The sequence below is a fragment of the Polypterus senegalus genome, chromosome 8 (genome assembly GCF_016835505.1).
Source record: "Polypterus senegalus isolate Bchr_013 chromosome 8, ASM1683550v1, whole genome shotgun sequence".
Classification (NCBI taxonomy): domain Eukaryota; kingdom Metazoa; phylum Chordata; class Cladistia; order Polypteriformes; family Polypteridae; genus Polypterus; species Polypterus senegalus.
This window is the reverse complement of record NC_053161.1, coordinates 179,785,691-179,811,570: the sequence shown is the minus strand read 5'-3', so window position 1 is coordinate 179,811,570 and position 25,880 is coordinate 179,785,691. Positions and strand designations below refer to the sequence as shown.

The window sequence follows — 25,880 nt, the reverse complement described above, 5'->3', positions numbered from 1 at the left end:
TTTAAAAGTTCATGCTGTTTAAATTCTGCTCAGTTAGTGGAGAATATTTTATTTTACAGCTGTTAAATCCAGTTCAGTTTTTTTATATTAATAGGTAAGTTGGTTTCTCAGTGGGTTTTACAGAGACGCCTTGAAATAAAATTAAAAACACATCACTAAGAACAAACATATTACAAATATGAACTACAGCAGCAAGCACTTACTGTAAAAAAAAAAAAAAAATAGATCCAATAGATAGATTCAAGCATAACAGCGCATTTCCTTAATTTAAGTCTGCGGATATAAAGTTAAACTTCTCTGTAAGATTAATAGCCATTGGAATAAATGAGGATTTGAATCAGTGGCTTTAGGCTCTTCATTTCTTCAGCATCTAACCTGATTGCACAACTGACAACGAATTAAAGAATTTTAACAAGTGGACAGTCACAGTTAACACTAAGGACAGGGACAGTCAGCACAATGCCATGCAACACAGTGTTAATTCTTTTCTTTTTTTGAAAAAGGACCATATATTTCTATAAAACTGGTTGGATAAATTAGGTTTTGTAAACCTGATGCCTTAAGACAAATGGCAATTTTATTAATAATAATTGATGTCTAAAGATATTTTTAAACAAACACAATATAAGAGGGAAATTGCAACAATAGATCAAAACCGAAAGGAAACTTTATATGATTTATTAGTGAGTGGCATGGCCTATCGCTACCCGATCGGCGTGCCTACCCAATTTACGCGTGCAGACATATTGAAAGCCTAACATGCCGTAAAGTGTTCACGATGTTAAACAGAGTGAGCAACGCCGTAAAGTGTGTGATGACGTGACCTTTTAATACGCACGCGCACGCAGATCGGGCCGGCAACAGGAACCAGGTAGTGACACATATCACATGCGCTTAATGAAAAAAACATTAAAAACAAAAAAATCCACTTTACGGCACGGCCTGATGAGAAGTGTGCATGCTGTACAACTTGACATTACGGTTTATTCATTTTAGTTCTACATTAGTTGACCATAATGAAAATATTCATCCTGCAAAATAAACGAAGCAGCCTTTGTGACGTAACGTTGATGTCCAATGTTCGATCGCCGTAAGAGGAAGCTTAAGTGTGCACATCTGATTAGCCCCAATTAGGGCGAACTACACGCTGTGTACTCTTTGTATTATTTGGCAGGTACTATATATATATATATATATATATATATATATAAGTATGTAGTGTTTTTATTTTCCCACTCACGTAATAAATCATATAAACTTTCCGTTGTGATCTATTGTTGCAGTTTCCCTCTTATGAGCAAATTGTGTTTGTTTAAAAATATCTTTAGACATCAATTATTATTTTTTTTTTGAAGTTTTACTAATTTTATTACAATCCATACAAATCAATTTTTACAAAAAGTAAAATTGAGTTAAGAAAATCGATTCCCACCCCTGAAAGAGAGAGAGCAAGGCAAACGACGTAAAAATTTAAGGCTTGTAAGCATACCTAAATTAATACATTTGATATGCCAATAGAGATTAATGCAGAAGACAAAGAAATACGGAAATAACTGTTTCCTCAACAACAACAACAACAACATTTATTTATATAGCACATTTTCATATAAACAGTAGCTCAAAGTGCTTTACATAATAAAGAAAAGAAAAATAAAAGACACAATAAGAAAACAAAATAAGTCAACCTTAATTAACATGAAATAAGAGTAAGGTCCAATGGCCAGGGGGGACAGGAAAAAAAAATCCAGACGGCTGGAGAAAAAATAAAATCTGTAGGGATTCCAGACCATGAGACTGCCCAGTCCCCTCTGGGCAATCTACCTAACATAAATGAAACAGTCCTCTTTGGATTTAGGGTTCTCACGGAAAGACATCATGATGATGATGGTCACGTAGACTTCTGCCTTTTAATCCATCCATCATTTTTGGAGCATCATGATGCTTTGAGTAGGTGGTGGTGGTGCAGGCCGCCACCACAAAGAAACCGGAAAAAGAAACAGAAGAGAGAGTAGGGGTCAGTACCGATTTTAGAGCCACCATAAATAGTTATTATGATTAACTGAACATACAGAGTATCAGGATTAAGTTAAATTAAGTTAAAATGAAGTTATGAGAAGGCCATGTTAAAGTAATGTGTTTTCAGCAGTGTTTTAAAGTGCTCTACTGTATCAGCCTGGTGAATTTCTATCTGTCAGCTATTCCAGATTTTAGGTGCATAGCAGCAGAAGGCCGCCTCACCACTTCTTTTAAGTTTTGTTCTTGGAATTCTAAGGAGACACTCATTTGAAGATCTGAGGTTACGATTTGGAATATAAGGTGTCAGACATTCCGATATATAAGATGGGGCGAGATTATTTAAGGCTTTATAAACCATAAGCAGAATTTTAAAGTCAATTCTGAATGACACAGGTAACCAGTGTAGTGACATTAAAACTGGAGAAATGTGTTCGGATTTTCTTTTCCTAGTTAGGATTCTAGCAGCTGCATTCTGCACTCGTTGTAAATGACTTATGTCTTTTTTGGGTGGTCCTGAGAGGAGTGCATTACAGTAATCTAGTCGACTGAAAACAATTGTGTGAACTAATTTCTCAGCATCTTTCAGAGATATAAGAGGTCTAACTTTTGCTATGTTTCTTAGGTGAAAAAAAATGCTGTCCTAGTGATCTGATTAATATGCGATTTAAAATTCAGATTACAGTCAACAATTACCCCTAAGCTTTTTACCTCCGTCTTGACTTTTAATCCTAATGTATCCAGTTTATTTCTAATAGCCTCATTGTATCCATTATTGCTAATCACTAAGATTTCAGTTTTCTCTTTATTTAGCTTAAGAAAATTACTATTCATCCATTCTGAGATACAAGTCAGACATTCTGTTAGTGAATCAATAGAATCAGGGTCATCAGGAGCTATTGATAAGTACAGCTGTGTGTCATCAGCATAGCTGTGGTAGCCCACGTTGTGCCCTGAGATAATCTGACCTAATGGAAGCATGTAGATTGAGAAGAACAGCGGACCCAGGATAGAGCCTTGTGGAACACCATATCGGATATCATGTTCCTCTGTGCTTTAAGAGCTTATTTTAAAATATTACTGATTAGATCCTGCCATGTTTTGAAAAAAAAGACTGTACGGATCCTTTAACTGAGTATTTGATTTTTTCCAATTTCAAATAGTATAAAACATTGGTTTCCCACTGACTTAAAAGAGGAGAGTTTGGGTTCTTCCAGTTTATCAGAATAAGTCTGCGTGCCAAACGTGTAGTGAATGCAATCACAATTTGTTTGTCTTTCTCCACCTTAAGACCCTCTGGAAGAACCCCAAACACAGCTGTTAATGGGTTAGGAGGGATTGTGAGTCCAAGACTGTCTGAGAGGTAATTAAAAATTTTTGTCCAGAATAATGTTAATTTGGTGCAGGCCCAGAACATGTGACCCAGTGAGGCTGGGGCTTGGTTGCAACGTTCGCAGGTTGGATCATGTCCTGGAAACATTTTGGAGAGTTTTAGTCGAGACAGATGTGCTCGATATACAGTATAATTTTGAGTTGTATAATTGTATGCTTTGCGCATATGGAGCTCGAGGGAATTCTCTGCATTGCTACTTTCCACTCCTTTCCTGATATATTAATTGAGAGATTTTTTTCCCAGTGTCCTCTTGGATCTTTAAGAGGGAGGGACTGTAAAATGATTTTATATATTGTAGAAATGGTGTCTGAGTCCTTGAGACTGATCAATATTTTTTCCAGCATGGATGAGGGTGCAAGATGAGGAAAATCGGGAAGGTTCTGTTTAACAAAGTTCCTGATTTGAAAATAGTGAAAGAAATGTGTAGCTGGAATGTTAAATTTGGAATGTAATTGTTCATCGGATGCAAAGACGTTGTCTATATAAAGATCTCTAAGCAAGTTAATTCCAAATTTTTTCCAAAAATTAAAAACTGCATACGTTCGCGAAGGTTGAAAGAGGTTGTTCTCTTGCAGAGGTGCCACAGATAGAAGCTTCTCTGTCTTAAAATGCTTTCTACATTGGTTCCATATTCTAAGTGAGTGAAGCACAATTGGGTTATTAGTGTATTGCCGATAACGTGTGTTTATTGGAGCACAGAGCAAGGAATACAATGAAGTAGTGCAGGATTTTACTTCTATTGCGGACCAAGCTTTTATATGTTCTTCTATTTGTGTGCAGGTTTTTATCACATGTATATTTGCTGCCCAATTATAAAACTGGAAGTTAGGTAGAGCCATGCCGCCTTCTGCCTTTTGTCTTTGTAGGGTCGCTCTTTTGATGCGTGGATGTTTTGAGTTCCAAATAAATGAAGTTATTGTTGAATCTAATTGCTTAAAGAATGATTTATTAATGTATATTGGAATGTTTTGAAATAAAAAAGGAGCTTAGGAAGAATATTCATCTTAACAGTGTTAATTCTTCCAGCTAGTGTGAGATGAAGGGTTGACCATCTATGCAAGTCTTGCTTAATTTTTTCCATGCAGACAGCAAAATTATCTGATCAGTATTTCGACAATAAATTGCCAGTGGTTCAATGGCAATCACAAACAGCAGCGGTGACAAGGGGCGTCCTTGTCTAGTACCACATTCTAGTTTAAAGTAGTCTGAACTAATGTTGTTGATACAAACTGAAGCTTCTGGATTGGTATACAGTAATTTGATCCATGTACAAATGTTCGGGCCAAACCCAAATTTCTCCAATGTAGTAAAAAGGTATTTCCATTCAATCATGTCAAATGCTTTTTCTGCATCCAATGATAATAATATTTCTGGGGTGTTTGATTTAGTTGGTGAGTATAATACATTAAACAGGCGTAAAAGATTGGAAGATAAGTGTTGGCCCCTGATAAATCCAACAGAGTCACGCTGCAGACTGCAATACCTCACGGAACGCCCTCCATATCACGGAATGCCCATAGCTTCAGTCACGGAACGCTCTTCAGAGCACACCATATTACACACGCATGTAATGACGCAATTTATCATAACGCCCTTTCCCAGCGTCACTCGTATCATGCCCTCTGCGAGACAGTGTTGACGCGTCGTTGTACAGAATGCTGTAGATGCTGTAGTTGTACAAATTACAACAGTTTTCTATCTGGTCAAACATAAATGACTTCCAGTTTCATACTTATGCTATCAAATCATTCTAAGCTCTTTCATGATTCTAACACTTCGCCGATATAAAGTACAGTTTTATGTTATTTTTTTTTTACTATTTTGAATGGTTGTTCATTACGTTTTCCCCTGAAGTGTTACATTATAGTAAAAGTAACAAATCGTATTACTATCCAGTGTTTCAAACAGAATGTGCCCCATGAAACTCATACCTATAGATTTTCAATCTATAAATGTATTTCATATTCCCACTAGCAAATTATACACATGTGAAACAATAATAAGCTTCATTATTTTTAGAAGGTTTTCAAAAACAGCGCTACATATAAAATTAGTTTTAAAACTGACAAGGAAACATTTTAGGAAACAGTCATTTATTTATTGATTTGATCCATCAACGTTTTCATTACTAAAAGCTGCATGTGTGAAATACTGGATGTCATGTCCATATCAATTGAAAGGCATGTGACAGCCAGTAGATTTTACATAATTTTACATTTTTTAACTTTTCATTTTGAGACAATCGTGACTGTTCTTAAACCTTTTTTGTACAACATTTTAGTTGATTGCAAAGACCCAACTTATACCAACATAAACTCAAACTGTCTTTGAGTCGTCGTCTTTGTAAAATTTTTATAAATATCAAAAACTGTTACAACTACTAATAATAATAAATAGTGGATCAGTTACAGTGTGCTTTCAGCAGGGAATTATCCCAAGGTGATCTCATCATTAAACATACAGTATTTATTGTCTTGTGCATACAGTACAATAATATTGTTATTTACTGTACATGCCTCTCCAGAACAGTAATAATATAATAAAACACAACAAAGATATAGAATACAATTTACAGTAGATATATATTCAAGGGCGGCACGGTGGCACAGTGGTAGCGCTGCTGCCTCGCAGTTAGGAGACCCGGGTTCGCTTTCCGAGTCCTCTCTGCGTGGAGTTTGCATGTTCTCCCCGTGTCTGCGTGGGTTTCCTCCCACAATCCAAAGACATGCAGGTTAGGTGGATTAGCGATTCTAAATTGGGCGTGGGTGTGTTTGTGTGTGTCCTGCGGTGGGTTGGCACCCTGCCCTGAATTGGTTCCTGCCTTGTGCCCTGTGTTGGCTGGGATTGGCTCCAGCGGACCCCCGTGACCCTGTATTCGGATTCAGCGGGTTAGAAAATGGATGGATGGATATATATTACAAATATTTATACCTAGTCTTTTTCTTATGTTTCTTATTATGATTGGCTGTTCAGTAACTCTTTAACTAAACACTTTCTTTGAAGCCATACTTGGCGCCATTGGTTCTTTACTATTTGCCAGAAGGGAGGATTAAGAAAAACACTTGTGCAGGATGGCCGAGTGTGTAATAATCTTAGCAGAATGTCTTCTAGATATCCTGGACAGAAGGTAGCTGGGTGCCAGTAATAGTTTGTGGCTTTCACCACCCTCGCGTGTGTGCCCTACCAGGATGTGATGCCGCCAGTGAAGATGGACTCCAGACAGCACATGTGAGACATCTCAGGAAGGCATTGGTGAACTTGGCAATAGGCAAACCATGCTGTTCCCTCCTCAATTCATCAGTGATTGTTACTGTATGAAATTTAAATAAGCTCACCATTTCCACAGCACCCCACAAAAACAAGCCATAGCTTAATCCATTCTCTGAAGTCTATGACCTGCTCCTTAATTTTTGGCCATGAAAGGTCAGATTGTCCTGGGACCACTGATTCAAGCAGATAGACCTCTTGTCTCTAAGCCATTTAATCATTGGTGGTGATCAGGCCTATGATGGTGATGTCAGCAGCCTTTTTAATGATGGAGCTGGTGTGGTGTCCGGACACACACACACGCATATATATATATTAATAATCCTGATTTGTAACATGGCATTGTTTCATACAGTAGTTGCCATATTCGGTCCCAGGGGCTGTACATTTTTTCCCAACTAATTTTTGCTTTTAATTAGATTCCCTTCTTGAACTTGCAAGCCAACAGTCTAGGTTTTGAAAATTAAAGTGATGTATCAAAACACACTGTTATAATAACCACTTAGGGGAGTGTAACCTGTGGGGGGCATTTTAGCACCCAAACCCTTCACACAACCACACACACACACACACATAAGATCCAGGTTCAGATATGAATTTATTTTAAAGAAATAAAGCACACAATCCCAGTTGGGACATCCATCTGTGTCCTCCATCCATCACATTGGTCATTTCAGTAGACAATGAACTATTGAAGCAGATCAGGAAGCCAGTCCATCCCCACTTATCTTTACAGTGAATCACTGATCAAGTCCACTGAACAAAATGACATCACGGTAGGTTTTTTCCACATGAAAAAAATAAAAAATAAAACACAAAAATCTAATTTGTCGAACAGCAGCAACTGATGGGAATATTTTTTTTAACCCGTATCTCATCAAGAAAAAAGTTCATGTCCTTCAGGCATTCAAAAGTAAATAACAAGGTGGACAGGACTTCTTCAGTCTTCTCACCGTCTCCCCTTTGTTCTTATTTTTCAATTGTGTATGTATCCTCGTCCATTTCCAGAATTCTTGGCCGGAGGACTGTCCTAACAAGTTGGTCTTTGTTGGCATCCAGCCAGTCACAAGCAGTTAGGATGTTTTGGATCAATGAAGACTTTTTTTATGAAAAAGAAAAAAAAATACTGTCAAGTACTTTATTAGGAATATCAACATACTGTATTAACTCCACTTTTACCCAAAGAACAATCAAATTGGCTTATGAAATAAACACACCAATATGACCACAGCATGTCATAGGAATGCTTAGCTCGATTGATTTCTCTCGCTTTTTGTCTCTGCTGTACTCCGTGTATTCATGAGGTAGAGTGAAAAAAAAACAATAAACTCCAGTGTACAACCACAGCAGTTCATCTTCAAGGGAACGTCATGTCTAGTTAGAAACCATTCAGAAAGTGCACAAATAATTCAAAATGACTAAGTGCTCTGTAGTGAAAAAAGCAAACATTTTTATTTACTAATACATTGCTGTAAGACCCATTTCAGTTCAATCTGAACGTCTACAGGAATTGTACTGAAGTGAGTCCCTGAAAGACAAAGAGTCCAATTACCACAGTATTGTCACTTGTGAAGGCCAAATTCATCATTTCAAATAATATGTAATTTAATTGTTCCCAGTTTAGTAAGCATGCTTTAAAAACTGCTGAAACATTCACCCAAACATATTACAATAGAAATGCTACATCTAAAAAGTTATACATAATGGAAAGTGTTTACCTGAAGCAAACAATCACTCCATTCTAGACTGGTTGATTTCTGAATGATATTGAAAAGGAAAAAGAAAGTCATCACCTTTAAGGCATTTGCTGTGTTTGAGCCATAAGAATCATTTCACTACATACCTGACAGGACTGTGCCTTTGTGAGGTACAATTTGCTAACAACTAAATGTAACCATAAATATGCTGACCCGCACATTTAATTAATGTCGCCTACAGCTCTTCCAAAATTGCTTAGTGAAAACTATCAAACCATCCATTGACCAACCCGCTGAATCCAAACACAGGGTCACGGGAGTCTGCTGGAGCCAATCCCAGCCAACACAGGGCACAAGGCAGGAACCAATCCCAGGCAGGGTGCCAACCCACCACAGGACACACACAAACACACCAAGGCCAGTTTAGAATCACCAATCCACCTAACCTGCATGTCTTTGGACTGTGGGAGGAAACTGGAGCACCCGGAGGAAACCCACGCAGACATGAGGAGAACATGCAAACTCCACGCAGGGAGGACCCGGGAAGCGATCCCAGGACTCCTAACTGAGAGGCAGCAGCGCTACCACTGCGCCACCATGCCGCCCAGTGAAAACTATTAGGATCAAATTTTTTAAAGAAGAATAGTTCAAATGGACAGCAGTCATCACTAGGTAACAGAAATAACAGAGTAAATAAGGAACAGTCCTGCTGAAATGCTAATTTTGGGAGATTTGGGCTGAGGTTCAAACTGAGTGAACTGAACATATGAACAAAGATATAAAAAAGAACATTAAAACTTTTGAATGCTAGAACTGAACAGTTGAACAAAGATCAAGAACAAAAAACTTGAACTCAGATGGCAGAGGCTGGGCACTGACTGCTGCAGTGGGCACGGAGGGCAGAGACTGGGTGGCGACCAATGCTGTGGGTACGGAGGACAGAGACTGGGTGGTGACTGGTGCAGTGGGCACAGAGGACAGAGACTGGGTGGTGACCAGTGCTGTGGGCATGGAGGGAAGAGGCTGGGTGGTGACCAGTGCCATGGGCATGGAGGGCAGAGGGAGCACTTTAGGACCTTTGCCACAATCTGACAAGTGCCTGAGGAACTGATCTTTATGAACTACTGTTTTCTGACAATAACAGCAATGGCAGTGGCCTGATCCCTGGCAGTTCAGTGAACACTTGTAAATTTTAAAACCTGAAACAGTACAAAGAAAAAAAAAGGTTAATATTCAGAATTATTTTGCTAAACATTTAAAACTTAACGAAAGAAATTCAGATAATCCTTAAATTTAATAGAGTTAAAACAAGCAAATCCTGCCCTATTATTCTTTTAAACAGAACAAACTAATTAAAGATTCTGTCAATGATGCTTTTAAAAACTTATGAAAATAAACTATATGTTGCCTGTCAATTGTAGGCAATGTAATTCCACACTTACATTCTGAAAAATTAAAGTTTTTGTACTATGCTCTTTGTCATATTCTACTAAATATTTTAAAAGAGAAAATTGTTAATACACAGTCATGAATTAATTAATCTAAAATTATTCAAAGCTAGCTTTTCAAAAGGTTAAAAACTACACAGTATGCTATTTTGTCAAATAAAATCATGTTGTTAAGGTGAATATCTAGCTGCATTAAAGTGTATTAAAAGTGTCAATTAATCAAATTTTACAAGTTACAAGATATCTTCTAGAGCACTTCACATCCCTCCATGAACAACTACTGTCCTTTTGTGGCTCTGTAAGTGGCTGATGATGCCTGCATGATCTGTTCTTTTATAGCAAAACAGACAAGCAAACTCCTGAGCACCAAACACAACTGGAAGTTCCTCTGTGGTCTTCAATATACTTCTTATTTTATGATGGATTTGAATTGGCTCACCTAAGTTCTCACCTGACAGTTTTTGTTTCTATTTTTGTTCTTGTCTTTTTTATATTCTTTTTTTTTTTAAATAAGCTCATACCCATAGACTAATTAAATTAGGAATCCTTTTCTCCTTATTTTTTATGGAAAAGTTTAGGATTTAAAAACAATGCAAAGACAATAACAAAATGGCTGAAGCATTGTTAATCATTTCCTATATTTATACTTTTTTTGAGTTCAGTTCTTCTTGTTTTGGGATGTTTCTTTGTGTGGAAGACACGTTCAAGCATAAGTTATCTTTATTTCTAGGCAGAGATGTGTTTTCCATAAGCTCATCTAATTTTCTACCATATTTCTTTTGCATATTTTACATTTTACAAAATAAAAATTATTGGGAAAAATGGAAAAAATTAACTGGATTCACAAGATAAAATAATAAAGGATGGATTGCTTAGCACAAAAAAATGATAACAAATTATGAAATAAACCCAATGATGTAGATAGGTTAAGTCTATATAATGCCATCCATCCATCCATTTTCCAACCCGCTGAATTCAAACACAGGGTCACGGGGGTCTGCTGGAGCCAATCCCAGCCAACACAGGGCACAAGGCAGATACCAATCCTGGGCAGGGTGCCAACCCACTGCTGGACACACACAAACACACCCACACACGAAGCACACACTAGGGCCAATGTAGAATCTCCAATCCACCTAACCTGCATGTCTTTGGACTGTGGGAGGAAACCGGAGCGCCCGGAGGAAACCCACGCAGACACGGGGAGAACATTGAAAACTCCACGCAGGGAGGACCCGGGAAGTGAACCCAGGTCTCCTAACTGCGAGGCAGCGGCGCCACCGTGCCACCCCTATATAATGTCTGTCAGACCAAATTTAAAATGATTATAGGAAAAGTCAATAAAGATGAAAAATGCTATGAAATCAGCATGTCATGCTTTAAGAGGTTTTATTTTTTAAAAATGGTACCTTTAAAATACAGCCTGGATATTACAAGTTTTGTAAAATATTTAATCTTTTGTTTTATACTGAACAGAGTTAAAAAAAAATGATGATATAATGCAAGCCAATGGTGACCAATATTTTACAATGGTAAACAATGCAAATGTGGAAAAAAAAAAAAATCAAATCTCACATCACTCATGATGCATAATCCACATGTCAGCTGTCCAGTTGTATGCTCAAAATGTGCAAAATAAATGCAATTTTTGCTAAATTTATTCTGAAAAAGGCACTCCCGGAAAAATCAGCGCACATTATAAACAGGAAATGCAAATCTTATGGGCTAGAGTTTTTTTTCAATTGAAGATCTGTTTGTACTCCTCATTCCTAGGTCAGGAATCCTGTCTTCAATTCAATCCCATGCGACTTATGCTTTCTGTTTATGATGTGCACTGTGTGTTGTACAGCATTGGTAAACATTGGCCTGTATCATATATTTTTTTTTCATTTCCGCATAAAAACACGAGATTCAAAATTGTCTTGGCCAAGTATCCAACAAATATATTTTTGGGAGTGATATTTCTTTGAAGTTATTCAATGTGACAGTTTGCTAAGAAAATGAAAAATTCCTGCCAAGATGTCCATTACTGTCTTGAGAGAAAAGGACAAACTGGATCTAATGAGGAGAGAAGGGGATGGTCCAGATGCCCAACTACATGAGAGAATAAGGATACCATAGTCAGTAGTATGTGAAGCCTGTGGTGGGCTGGCGCACTGCCTGGGGTTTGTCTCCTGCCTTGCGCCCTTGTTGGCTCCAGCAGACCCCCTGTGACCCTGTAGTTAGGATATAGCGTGTTGGATAATGGATGGATAGTATGTGAAGCAAATGCCTTACAAGTCCTCAGTTGGCTTCTTTCTTACATACACAGCAACTACTAGTGATGTCTGCAACAGTAAAAAGAGGGTTCAGGGATGCTGGCCTTTGAGGCTGAGTTTCAAAGAAAAGGCCACATCTGAAACTAAAAAGCAAAGGTTAAGATGGGCTAAACTTTGGAATCACCTAGAAATCCACAATCCTATCAATGCCTGTGTTATTTTGCCAATTTTATCCTTTCCTTGTCACTGCTGCAGATGGACCTTTTTGAAAACAAATTTAAGCTTTACTCAATATGTCCCTGGAGGTTTGTTTTGGGGATTTTTCAGTATGTAAATCTTTTGAAAAATGTCTTCCTGCTTTGCTTTGTCCATCTTTGACTTTATTCTTTTTAGGAAGTAACTGCCTCTTTATCTGTTCCTTTCTCTTCATATTTTTATTGTTTGCTTTATGTCTCTATTAATGCACCACATATCTACCGTATTTTCCAATCGTGATCTTTTCATTACAGTATCTCCATAAAATAACCAGCCATCATTTGGATAAAAAATAATAATAAAAAAATAAACCCGCGATTCTGTGCCAGTTCTCCCACAGGCCACGTTCACGCACACTGGGCTCACATACAGGCATCAACACGATAGATATTATTTACAAGTGCTAATACATGTACTGTTGATAATCAATTGTATTCCAAATTAATAAACGTTTCAAGAAGAAAACAGATGCAAACAACTGTACTTTCCTTAAAATTGTGCGGCCATAAGCTATCTCCAGGAAATCATTCGATTAGTCACATGCTAAGGTGTTTGATTAATTTTGGAATTCATTAATGGATCTCTGGTACTTATTCCGTTTTATTCTCTCGCAATATTCAGTTAAAGTGTCTCCGCTTCTTTTTAATTGTTGTGTTCGCTGCCTATCTGGGCCATTGATGCACCAGTAGCAAATCAGTGTTTTTATTCAACGAAGTGAAAAGTCAAGCAAAATGACACCTTTTATTAGCTAACTAAAAAGATTACAATATGCAAGCTTTCGAGACAAGATGGGGCCTGAGTTGCCTCGAAAGCTTGCATATTGTAATCTTTTAGTTAGCCAATAAAAGGTGTCATTTTGCTTGACTTTTCACTACTTTTATAATGGCTAACACGGTATAACACCCTAGTACTATATTCAACAAAGTGAAAGTCCCATTTACTGCAACTACCTCTCACTGCAGCACAAAGGGAGAACGAAGAAGTGTGTCGTGGGCGTGCCTGTCGGATTCAAATTCATCTTTCCCAGAATGCCCCAATGCATACTTAATTTATTATATATTTGTTTCAACGAAAGCTGTACGGCAAATAGTTCGAATTTTAATTGATACTGCACAAATTAGTTTTACATGTTAAAGTTCTCATTACCATCTGGAGTATTATGTCAATAATGTACAAATGAACACCACAACTATAAAGCGTGTTTCTCGGCACTAGGGTTGTGCCGTTTTCAAGTTTGATTTATCTTTGCGCAGAGGCAATATCGTAGCCAATGAGGTTTATCCGAGGCGCGATTTTTGCTAGTTGAAAACTTTACCCAATACCCCGCTACAGACGACTTGAAATATAGTCGGCTTTAGCAATTTTTGCAAGTCTCTCAGGAGACTTTGTATTGTTGTATAAGTAAAGAAGAAATTACAGTGTTGTTCCTTGCGGTTAAACGCAGAATTACAGATGTTTTATTTTTCTTTTTAATGTAAGTAACAAATTGCAACTGTGAATATTATTTTTTCCAAACGGTAGTATTCCGTTATTTTTTTTTCGTTCTTTAATGTTACCTTAATCTTATTGTTTATTTTACTATTATATTCCGTTATGTTTTTTTTCAGTTCTTTAATGTTACCTTATTATTATTGTTCATTTTACTATTATTTACCTAATTAATTTACTACCGTCGGTCCTAATCACCAAGAATTAAATTTTCTTTTATTTATTTTGTCATGTAAAATACTGCTAATCCACTAAGACCAAACAAGATTCATAAAAAGAAAAAAGTAGGAGAATTAAATCCATAAAGAAAAAATAAACTATAGTAACGAAATTAAACATTAGAAGGGATCATTTGTATAAAGAAAGAGGTATACATAACCAAAGAAATAAAACAGCTTCAAATTAAAACAGTGTCGATATATATACAATTTAATTGAAATTACTTGGAATCATTTTAGTGCATGGTAGCTGAAAACTGGACCCCCCAGAGGAACATTCTAATAACTGCAAGGATTAACAGACTTTTAACAACAAATACATAAGTATATATTTAAAAATGACCTGATAAACTTATGTTGTTTATACTGTACATACAATGTAGTAGTATCATTCTACCCAGGTATTTATTTATTAATTAAGTCAGTTAATGGGTATTCCCTAACTTTTTAAATCAGAAATGGTTCTTTTTAGATTGTGATTTATTATGGTAAAGGTCACCATTTTGCTTCTAAAACCTTTATCAGTAAAAGCTGGAAGAAAACAACTGTGACAGGAAGGGGTAGGACCACCAACCATAAGTTTTTGTGTTGTGTATATATATATTTACTCTCTAGCAAAGAAACACATTTGAGAAATCAGTGATGGACCACTTACAGGGACCATTTTTATCCACACCTAAAATGAGCCCAAGATGGAGAATACTCCTGAAAGACACAGAGAGTCCGAGAGTTTTCAGACATCTACAAGAACTCTGTACACAACAGAAATATACAGTAAGCTTCATACTGGGAGATATTTACATTAACCCTTGCAAGTGGGGACTCCCATTGGAAGAATTCAGAGGGAACTTTGTTACCTAAATGTACTGCTAGGACATAATACTGACAGAGTATTTGAGTAGCAAATCTGCAACATTTGTGTTTTTCCCTAAACTCCAACCAGAGGAGTCACATTAACACATTAAAGTGAGAAGGTGTAATAAAAGTGCTTTTAACTTCAAAATTTCCACAGAATAGGATAAGGAAGGGCATATCCACAAGTACATTCCAATTGCTTAGTACATCAGTACTCCTTGTTTTTTTTCTAGATAAAAATAAATGGGATAGTGTGGGAAGGTGGATTGTTCTGGTGCTTCTCGTTCTTTTTTGTGGTTCTTGTGCATTTATACAACAAGCTCTAAAATATCTTTATTCTTTCCTCACAGAGTATCTGCATAAATGTTGCACTTCATATCTCATCAACAATTAATTTTGACAATTAATAAAAATTAATGATCTCTCTGTCTTCCCTTATTTCGTTTTGTTATGATCTCTTCTTCCTCAAAACTAGTTCAAAACCTGAGTTCATATCACAAATCGTATTATTCCTGTACCGACTGTACATGATTGTTTCTCAGTGCGCTCCTGTTCCCCTCCTAAATCCCAAATTGTGAGGTTAAAAATTGAGCTCAGCTTATTTCCTGCCTTGCACTAAGTACTACTAGGATAGGCTGTAAATTCTCATGATAATGAAATGGGAAAAGTGAGTACACAAAAATTATGGATAAATGGAAACAAGGAAGTACATCTCATAATTTTATTAAAACAAAATATTTACAAAATGTATGCCCAGTCAGATATAACCTGAAACAATACAAAAACTCTTCAATATTGAATAAAGATTAAATTAATGCTCAGTAATTCAATTTTCAAATAAGGAAATCATTTTGTTTAGCCAATGTTGTTGAGCTGTGTTTTGGCAGTAGTTAAAGAAGAAGGAAGAAGAGATGTGTGCCATGTTGAAGTAGTGGGTGACCCTTCTTCCTGGCATTTCTAGAATCCTCCATCTAAACCTCTGCTCTGATCTGGTCTGCTGTGCCTTTGTCAAGTGATCACAAGGTGTTGGCCTATTTTTTTTTTTTCTTCTTCTGAAAACTGTCTCAGTCTCATTACACTGACTGCCTGTCTCACATAGAATTGATTTCAAGGTTCTATTAAATAATTAGAAGGCTTTTAGTATTTTAGACCCTGTCTGTATTTTGGAGTGTCTGCTCCCAACATTTCTTTTCTCAAACATTGCTTTGCTTTTTATTCCAAGATCAACGATAAAAACCAGCAGCTCTCTGTACTCATGCAACATAATCTGGAATGCTTTGCCAATAGAGAATTGCCAGGCTACAAATCTTGATCATTTCAAAATTTCTAATTTGGCTTTTCTTAATTACTTGCATTGGTTGTAATAGATTAGAAATGGTACTGTGTACAGTTTGTAAGCTCTACACTGGGCACTAACCTCTGCTGTTTTTCTTGGTTATCTTTTTCCAGTTTATTGTAATGGTGCCCTTCTGCATCTCCACCGTCTGTTACATCAACTCAAACTGCCTGTGATGCTGGAGTGAAACAAACTTCACAAGACGTCCTGAAATGGAACTGTGATTGGACTGAGACGGCCACAATTATGTATGCTGGGATGTGCAGAGGGGGCTGGGTGGGCTTTGGCTTGGGACCCCCAAATGTTTATTATCTCCAGCATCTTTGAAAGCTGCAAGTTTGTCTTTGTCCCCGGCCATTTGACCAGGCACTGTATTTATTACAAAGGACAAGGACCCCTCTATTTGCTTCTTATTTGTTTTAATATAATATAATACTATAATATAATATACAGGGTGGGCCATTTATATGGATACACCTTAATAAAATGGGAATGGTTGGTGATATTAACTTCATGTTTGTGGCACATTAGTATATGTGAGGGGGTGACTTTTCAAGATGGATGGTGACCATGGTGGCCATTTGGAAGTCGTACATTTTGGATCCAACTTTTGTTTTTTCTAATAAATGAGGATTTGAACCAGTGGCTTTATACTATTGATTCCTTTAACATCTGACCTGATTGCACAACTGAGAATGAATTAAAGAATTTTAACAAGTGGACTGTCACAGTTAACACTAAGATCAGGGACAGTCAGCACAATGCCATGCAACACCGTGTTAATTCTTTTTTGTTGAAAAAGGACCATTTATTTCTATAAAGCTGGTTGGCAACATTAGGTTTTGTAAACCTGATGCCTTAAGTTGAATGGCAATTTTATTAATAATGATTGATATCTAAAGATATTTTTAAACACACACAATTTGTCCATAGAAGGAAACTGCAACAATAGATCAAAACAGAAAGAAGACTTTATATCATTTATTACGTGAGTGGAAAAATAAAACACTACATACGTATAAACACTCAGTACCTGCCAAATAATACAAAGAGTATACAACATGTGTTTTGCCCTAATTGGGGCTCATCAGGTGTGCACTCCAATGCTTCCCATTTACGACGATCAAATCTTGGATATCAATATTACACACAAAAGCTTTTTCGTTTATTTTGCAGGATGAATATTTTCAATATGGTGAACTAATGTGGAACTAAAATGAATATACCGTAATGTCAAGTTTGTTTTTTTTTATTACCAAATGAAACACAAAATACAAAACTCTCGTAGAGGATATAAATTCAAAATTCAAAAAAGTATAAACAACATTTACAGTACAGGGGGTTAGATAAATTTCACAGTATATGGAAGATAACAAATAGGGAGCACAGGCCAAAAGACACAGGAGACATAAATCAAAACATTATAAAATGAGACATGTTATCATAAATCCTTCTTACAGATTTGCTGGACTTCAGTTTCTTAAGTGATAGGAAGTACTGTTTCAAATCTTTAATGAACCATGTAAAAGATGGTCTGCTGTTTCTCCACTTATTACAGTGTATATGGTATTTACCTAAGAGAATGACAATGTTAATCATATCAGAGAAAGATGGATATAAGTTATCCATGTACAACATAATATGAGACAAGTCAAACTGTGGGATGTCATTAACCTTGAGTGATAACCAGCTGTGTATTTCTAACCAAAATATGGCCGAAACAGGACATGAAAAGAACAAGTGTTGTAATGTTTCACAAGTTGAATCACAAAAATATGAGCATGAAATGATGGCTGTCAATTTCAAACTGTGTTTCCTCAGTGTGCTCCTTGAGAAAAAACACATCATCTGAACCCATTTCAGCCCGAACAAACTAATTGATCAAAGATGCACTGACAGCTTGCCCTAATGTCGACTGTCAGATAACACGCTCAGCTACTTTGACCACCTTGACTGTACCCTGAGAAGGAATCATCAAACCTCCTTTGTTTTTTTAATGTGAGCGAGTGGTAGCTTTGATCATATGATGCCAGTACAGCATCTGTTACCAAACTAGTTTGGCTTTCTCAAAATCTGTCAAATGACAAACCCTGAGATGTAAACAAGGGCATTATCCACAAGGCCACCAAAGCGGGTTGGTAAGTAGCTATGGTCACACACAATTGCAGGGATATTTGCAAAAGGGGATGGAAGCTCTTCTGCTGTTGCTGCTGGTGTAGAGGATCTCTGAACAGCTGATTTGGAGACAGTCTCATCCTGTGCTGCCACGTTTCCAGATTTGCTTGGAGAGGCACCACACTGAACCATGAGACGACAGAAAATGGCCTGGAACTGACCAGCCGAAGGACTGTTATTCCAGTCCCCTAAAACACACAGGCAACACTTTTACAGATCTTTACTCATTTTCAGTTGAATTTCTTGAGAAAGAAAAAAAAAAACTGCACTACTAGTAACAGTTTGGCTTCATAAATTGTACAAAGTGATAGATTTACATGCTTGTCTGTCTGTCCCCACAAAGTCGATCAATGACAGTTGTCAGTCTGAGGATATAATAAAGACAATGCAATTACCATAGTAACACAGCACATGAATGCATAGTTTTGCTAGCTTAGCCTGGCGTAGATAAAGTTAAGATTATAAAACGGGATTTTCTAATGGCCAAATATAACCAAAACAATTGTTCAGCCTTACCTATGAAATGTAATCCCCCGGGATCTGGTTTGGAGCATACAGCGGTTTGCAGAATCCCAAGCAGCACATGCGTGAGGCATCTTTATTCACTACTTCACTCCACAGCAGTGCCACTCGCAATATGGCGGCAACGTTGACGTACGATACAGCTGGTCATGTGGCATCTAGTAATTCTATATCTATGATCTGCGTAGTCAGCAGCCGATTACGTGAGAAGGGTCCGGCTGCAGGTCGAAGACTTGGCCTTCTACGCCTCCTGCCTCCCACAGTCAATAGAAAGAGAAGGAGAAGAGCTGCTGTACAGTTTTTCCAATTTGAAAAAGAAAAGGAGCTGATAATGTTTTCCGCCACTGAACAATGGCACAACAGAACCAGATATGGACTCACAGAATAAAAAGCTCAGTATATTTAAAGAAACTTTAGATCCACCAAATAAAACTAATGAGATGTACGATTATATACTGTATAGCGAATCCAAGTGTTCTCTGTTTATTGTCATTACTAACATATCCTAGTTTTAAGCATATCATTTAAATTATTTTTTACCCCTTATATTATTTCTTTTTAAAATATTTGCCATATTATTTCATCTGTATTACACTTTTTCACTTATTTATGAGATGTTATGTAGAGAATCTGCAATGTTAGTGTACAATATGAAAGGTATTCATGTTTATCGTCGTCATTAACGTTTGTTAAATATCTTAAATTTAACTTGATTTTTCTGTAGTTAATTTAGCAATTTATAAAAGCATGTAGCGCTTTTTGCCAAATTAGTATTACATATTATTTTTGTCTTGATTTCCACAATCACATTTCTCCATAAAGGCAGAGAATATAAAAAAAACTTTGATTACATTGATTAAATATTCAAATTAATCCAAGTGCCTTCTTTGTAAAAAGCAAAGAGACTACAGCTTTCTGTGTCATGAAGGCCACATTGTGTAAAAATACTGACGTTTAGATTTCTGAACTGGAACTTTTTTAAATAAAGTTTAAAAAGCGGAGCTAATCCTTCTTTTTCCACTATTTACAAATGTAACACAGGGTGTGTCACCAGTGGCCATTTCCATTGTTGTTTTTGTTTAAAAGTCATTGTCAAAAGTTTACTGTCAGTAAAATGTCAGTATTTAATATTTATCTTTGTTTATTTATTTACCCCTTGTATTAGGGCCTTCCAAGTCAGATGAATAGCCATGAATGTGGAATTGTGATGTTGATGGTGTGACCATTTCATATTGTAACTTATCATTAATTTTTTTATGTCTGTATTTAATGTTGTGTCCAGGTTTCCAAAGGACCATTTTGTGGTGTCTCTGTATTTCATCCTCGAAGGCCCCCTTCACTTTTAATGAGTTGTGTCTCAACTTTAGTCCTCTCTTCTTTCATTGTAGTATTTGCACAGGGAGGATTACATCTGGTTGTTGGTTCCCATTTTTTTTCACCTTCTACAATTTGTGTTATGTTTATTTTATTATATTTGTATTTTTACAATTTAATTTTAGCATACCGTCCCTAGTGGTTTTGATGTTCCAGAAACTTCTACCTTTCAAAATCAAATGGTTTGCATAAATATTTTTGTAACATTAAACTCCTTTTAACAACGTGACTCTGCTCAGTCCTCTTTAGAATGACATGCCGGCTTTGAGGAAGTGCTGGTGTAGAATGTTACTTGAGAACTCCAGCCCAAGGGGTAAATGACATTTAAATTTCCTTTAATAACTTTCATTTAGTTCTGCAGAAATTTGGCAAATATACTTAGCCATATTGTAAATCAAAGACAAATAGTTAAAATGCTTACCAATATAAAAGTGCTTCTTTTTGAAATCACTGAAGTAACATTGGACTGAGAGAACAAACGACTTTCGAAATGAAGGCCAAGCACCAAACAAAAAATTAGAAGGTACAGTATTAATGGACAGCCAGGACAAGGTCATTTAATGTGCTTATTCTTTTGGTTTTTTTTTAACATTTCCTTAGGTAAATATTATTTTCTCTGTTTTCAGGTTTAGACTTTATTGAGCCATTAATGAGAAGCCAGAGTAAAGACTTCAGCATCTTACAGAGGCAGAGAATTGGTGTACTGAGAACATATCTGTGTTCAGAGGGCACATCTCACTCCCTGCATTAATGTCAATGGACAAAGACGACGTTGAGGAGGCCCTTCAGAAATCCGAGTTGCTATCTGAGTTTCCAGAAGACGACGAGAGGTTTTTTGACCCTTCATCATCCTTTTTTCAGATATGGAAGACCTGCATCTGTTTTTAGATAACGTGAGAGGAAAAAGGAAAATGACTGTTTTGTGAGAAAGTGTAACAAACATACGTGTCCCTCATTGTTCAGATACAACGTACAATTCTTGTTTTTTATTTTATATATTCTTTAACTTTTTTGTAATAAATGTTGCAAACCAACTTCATCTTTACAGTTCATTGTCTCAGATCTGCACTTCTTAGTGTTATGTATTAAAATAATGTTTTAAAAATAAAAATTGCCTTGCCCTGCTTTATAAAGCACATTTACAAGAGCAGCCAGAATTGAACCAAAGTGCTGTACAAGGAAGAGTAAAGGAAGAAGTTCAAATATACCATATGTACACAGCACAAAAACTACAAGAATAACCATCCATCCATCCATCCTCTTCCGCTTATCCAAGGTCGGGTCGCGGGGGCAGCAGCCTGAGCAGAGAGGCACAGACTTCCCTCATCCCGGCCACTACTTCTAGCTCTTTTGGGAGAATCCCAAGGAGTTCCCAGGCCAGCCGGGAGAAATAGTCCCTCCACCTTGTCCTGGGTATTCCCCAGGGCCTCCTCCCGGTTGGACGTGCCTGGAACACTTCACCAGTGAGGTGTCCAGGAGGCACCACCCCGGTCTGCCAATCCAGAGGCACTGTCCCCGATGTCCATGCGATTTTTCAGAGACGTGTCAACCAAGACAGCCCTACAACATCCAGCACCTTGAGTAACTCCGGGCATATCTCATCCACCCCTGGGGCCCTGACACCAAGGAGTTTTTTGACCACCTCGGTGACCTCAGCCTCAGAGATGGTGGAGCCCACCTCCGAGTCCCCAGGCTCTGCTTCCTCATTGGAAGGCATGTTAGTGGGACTGAGGAGGTCTTTGAAGTACTCCCCCCACCGACCCACAATGTCCTGAGTCGAGGTCAGCGGCGCACCATCCACACCATATACGGTGTTGACACTGCACTGTTTCCCCCTCCTGAGACGCCGGACGGTGGACCAGAATCTCCTTGAAGTCATCCGAAAGTCTTTCTCTATGGCCTCCCCAAACTCCTCCCATGCCCAAGTTTTTGCCTCAGCAACCACCAAATCCGCATTCCGCTTGGCCTGTCGGTACTTATTAGCTGCCTCTAGAGTCCCACAGGACAAAAGCTTGAGCTTGACGGCATTCCTCACCGCCAGTGTCCACCAGCAGGTTTGGGGATTGCTGCCATGACAGGCACCAGCCACATTACGGCTACAGCTCTGGTCAGCTGCCTCAACAATAGAGGCACGGAACATGGCCCATTTGGACCCAATGTCCCCCACCTCCCTTGGGATGTGGTCGAAGTTTTGCCGGAGGTGGGAGTTGAAGCTACTTCTGACAGGGGACTCTGCCAGATGTTCCCAGCAGATCCTCACAACACATTTGGGCCTACCGGGGCATGACCGGCATCTTCCCCCACCATCGAAGCCAACTCACCACCAGGTGGTGATCAGTGGACAGCTCCGCCCCTCTCTTCACACGAGTGTCCAAGACATGTGGCCGCAAGTCCAATGACAAGACCACAGATTCGATCATCGAACTGAGGCCTAGGGTGTCCTAGTGCCAAGTGCACATATGAGCACCCCTATGCTTGAACATGGTGTTCGTTATGGACAATCCGTGACAAGCACAGAAGTCTAATAACAAAACACCGCTTGGGTTCAGATCGGGGGGCCATTCCTCCCAATCACGCCCTTCCAGGTCTCACTGTCATTGCCCACGTGAGCACTGAAGTCTCCCAGCAGTATGAGTACTAACTATCCACTATGAAATATTAAAAGTTAAAATAACAGAATACAATAACACAGTCCGTTCTCAGAGGCGCTGCTACTTCTCTAAGATTATAAATAACAATGTTAGTAATCCCAGAGTCTTATTCTCGACGACCGATGGTCTGCTAAACCAGGTAACTCAAAGGAATGCTTCCTAAGTACTTCCAGTGAAACCTGTGAGGCTATTGTTGTATTTTTTAATCAAAAAATTAATAATATTAGAAATAATATAGTACATCTCCCCAACACTGCGTATCCTCCTAAACCCCAGTACTCCATTATAAACAAATTAAATTCTTTCACCAGGATAGATTTACCTGATTTACATAAAATAATTTCTCAACTGAAACCCTCCACCTGCGTCCTTGACCCAATACCTGCAAATTTTTTCAAAGTAGCATCTTGCGTGCTAATTGATAATATTCTTGACATAGTAAATTTGTCACTAGATACGGGGGTCTTTCCAGACTGTCTTAAGACTGCTGTAGTTAAACCCCTACTTAAGAAAAATAATCTCGACCCCTCTGCTTCTGAAAATTTTAGACCCATCTCTAACCTGCCTTTCTTAAGTAAAGTTCTAGAGAAGGCAGTCATTATGCAGTTAAATGACCACCTCAATAAACCTGCTATTCTTGATAAATTTCAGTCAGGTTTTAGAACAAATCACAGCACAGAAACTGCACTCGTTAAAGTAGTAAATGATTTGCGAGTGAATGCAGACAGAGGCCGTTTATCTGTTCTCATCCTCTTAGATCTGAGTGCTGCATTTGACACCATTGATCACAATATTCTTAGAAATCGCCTTAGTCAATGGGTGGGCCTCTCTGGCAGTGTCTTAAATTGGTTTGAATCCTACCTGGCAGGGAGAAAATTCTTTGTTAGTTGTGGGAATTACAACTCGAAGACACCTGATATCCAATATGGTGTTCCACAAGGCTCTATCCTGGGTCCGCTGTTATTCTCAATCTATATGCTTCCGTTAGGTCAGATAATCTCGGGGCATAACGTGAGTTACCACAGCAATGCTGATGACACACAGCTGTACTTCTCCATAGCACCTGATAACACCGACTCTCTCGATTCACTAACACAATGTTTTACTTGTATTTCTGAATGGATGAATAGTCATTTTCTCAAGCTAAATAAAGAGAAAACTGAAATCTTTGTGATTGGCAATAATGGATTCAATGAGGGGGCGGCATGGTGGCGCAGTGGTAGTGCTGCTGCCTCGCAGTTAGAAGACCCGGGTTCGCTTCCCGGGTCCTCCCTGCGTGGAGTTTGCATGTTCTCCCGTGTCTGCGTGGGTTTCCCCCGGGCGCTTTGGTTTCCTCCCACAATCCAAAGACATGCAGGTTAGGTGGATTGGCGATTCTAAATTGGCCCTAGTGTGTGCTTGGTGTGTGGGTGCGTTTGTGTGTGGCACCCTGCCCGGGATTGGTTCCTGCCTTGTGCCCTGTGTTGGCTGGGATTGGCTCCAGCAGACCCCCATGACCCTGTATTCGGATTCAGCGTGTTGGAAAATGGATGGATGGATGGATTCAATGAGGTTATCAGAAATAAACTGGATACATTAGGATTAAAAGTCAAGATGGAGGTAAAAAGCTTAGGGGTAATTGTTGACTGTAATCTGAATTATAAATCGCATATCAATCAGATCACTAGGACAGCATTTTTTCACTTAAGAAACATAGCAAAAGTTAGACCTCTTGTATCACTGGTTACCTGTGTCATTCAGGATTTACTTTAAAATTCTGCTTATGGTTTATAAAGCCTTAAATAATCTCGCCCCATCTTATACATCAGAATGTCTGACACCTTATATTCCAAATCGTAACCTTAGATCCTCAAATGAGTGTCTCCTTAGAATTCCAAGAACAAAACTTAAAAGAAGTGGTGAGTCGGCCTTCTGCTGTTATGCACCTAAAATCTGGAATAGCTGACAGATAGAAATTCGCCAGGCAAATACAGTAGAGCACTTTTAAGAAACTGCTGAAAACACATTATTTTAACATGGCCTTCTCATAACCTCACTGTAATTTAATCCTGATACTCTGTATATCCAATTCATTATAATAACTATTCATGGTGGCTCTAAAATCTGTACTAACTGCTCTCTCTTCTGTTTCCTTTTCTGGTGTCTTGCGACACCACCATCTACTCAAAGCACCGTGATGTTCCAACAGTGATGGATTAAAAGCCAGACGTCTGTATGACTATCAACATCAAGTGGCTCTGTGAGAACCCTAACTACAAAGAGGACTATTTCATTTATGTTAGGTAGAATGCCCGGAGGGGACTGGGCGGTCTCGTGGTCTGGAACCCCTGCAGATTTTATTTTTTTCTCCAACCGTCTGGAGTTTTTTTTTTGTTTTGTTTTTTCTGTCCTCCCTGGCCATCATACCTTATTCTTTTTCTATGTTAACTAATGTCTTATTTTAATTTCTTATTTTGTCTTTTATTTTTTCTTCATTATGTAAAGCACTTTGAGCTGCTTTTTTGTATGAAAATGTGCTATATAAATAAATAAATGTTGTTGAGTGAGTCCCCAGAAGGTATGCCCTCTAGCACCCCCTCCTGGGACTCCAAAAAGGGTGGGGACTCCAAACTGCTGTTCGGCGCAAAAGCACAAACAACAGTTAGGACCCGTCCCCCACATCCACCGGGGTAAACCCCAATGTACAGGCTCCAGGGCAATAAGTATGCCCACACCTGCTCAGCACCTCTCACCGGTGGCAATTTCAGAGTGGTAGAGAGTCCAGCCCTTCTAAAGGCGATTGGCTCCAGAGTCCAAGCTGTGCATTGAGGTGAGCCCGACTATATCTTTTCGGAACCTATCAACCTTGCGGACTAGCTCAGACTCCTTCCCCTTCAGAGAGGTGACATTCCACGTCCCAAGAGCCAGCTTCTGTAGCCAAGGATTGGACT

At 38.2% G+C, this 25,880-nt stretch overlaps 1 protein-coding gene and 1 non-coding gene across 2 annotated transcripts in view; one reads left to right on the top strand and one right to left on the bottom strand.

Moving 5' to 3' along the window:
* Window positions 1-25,880, bottom strand: part of LOC120533513 (gastrula zinc finger protein XlCGF17.1-like) — a 249,868-nt gene that overhangs the window by 107,904 nt on the left and 116,084 nt on the right. The gene's annotated exons all lie outside the window — the stretch shown is intronic.
* Window positions 13,573-13,714, top strand: LOC120534791. Its single transcript, XR_005634800.1, has one exon. It is a non-coding gene; the product is annotated as a U4 spliceosomal RNA (small nuclear RNA).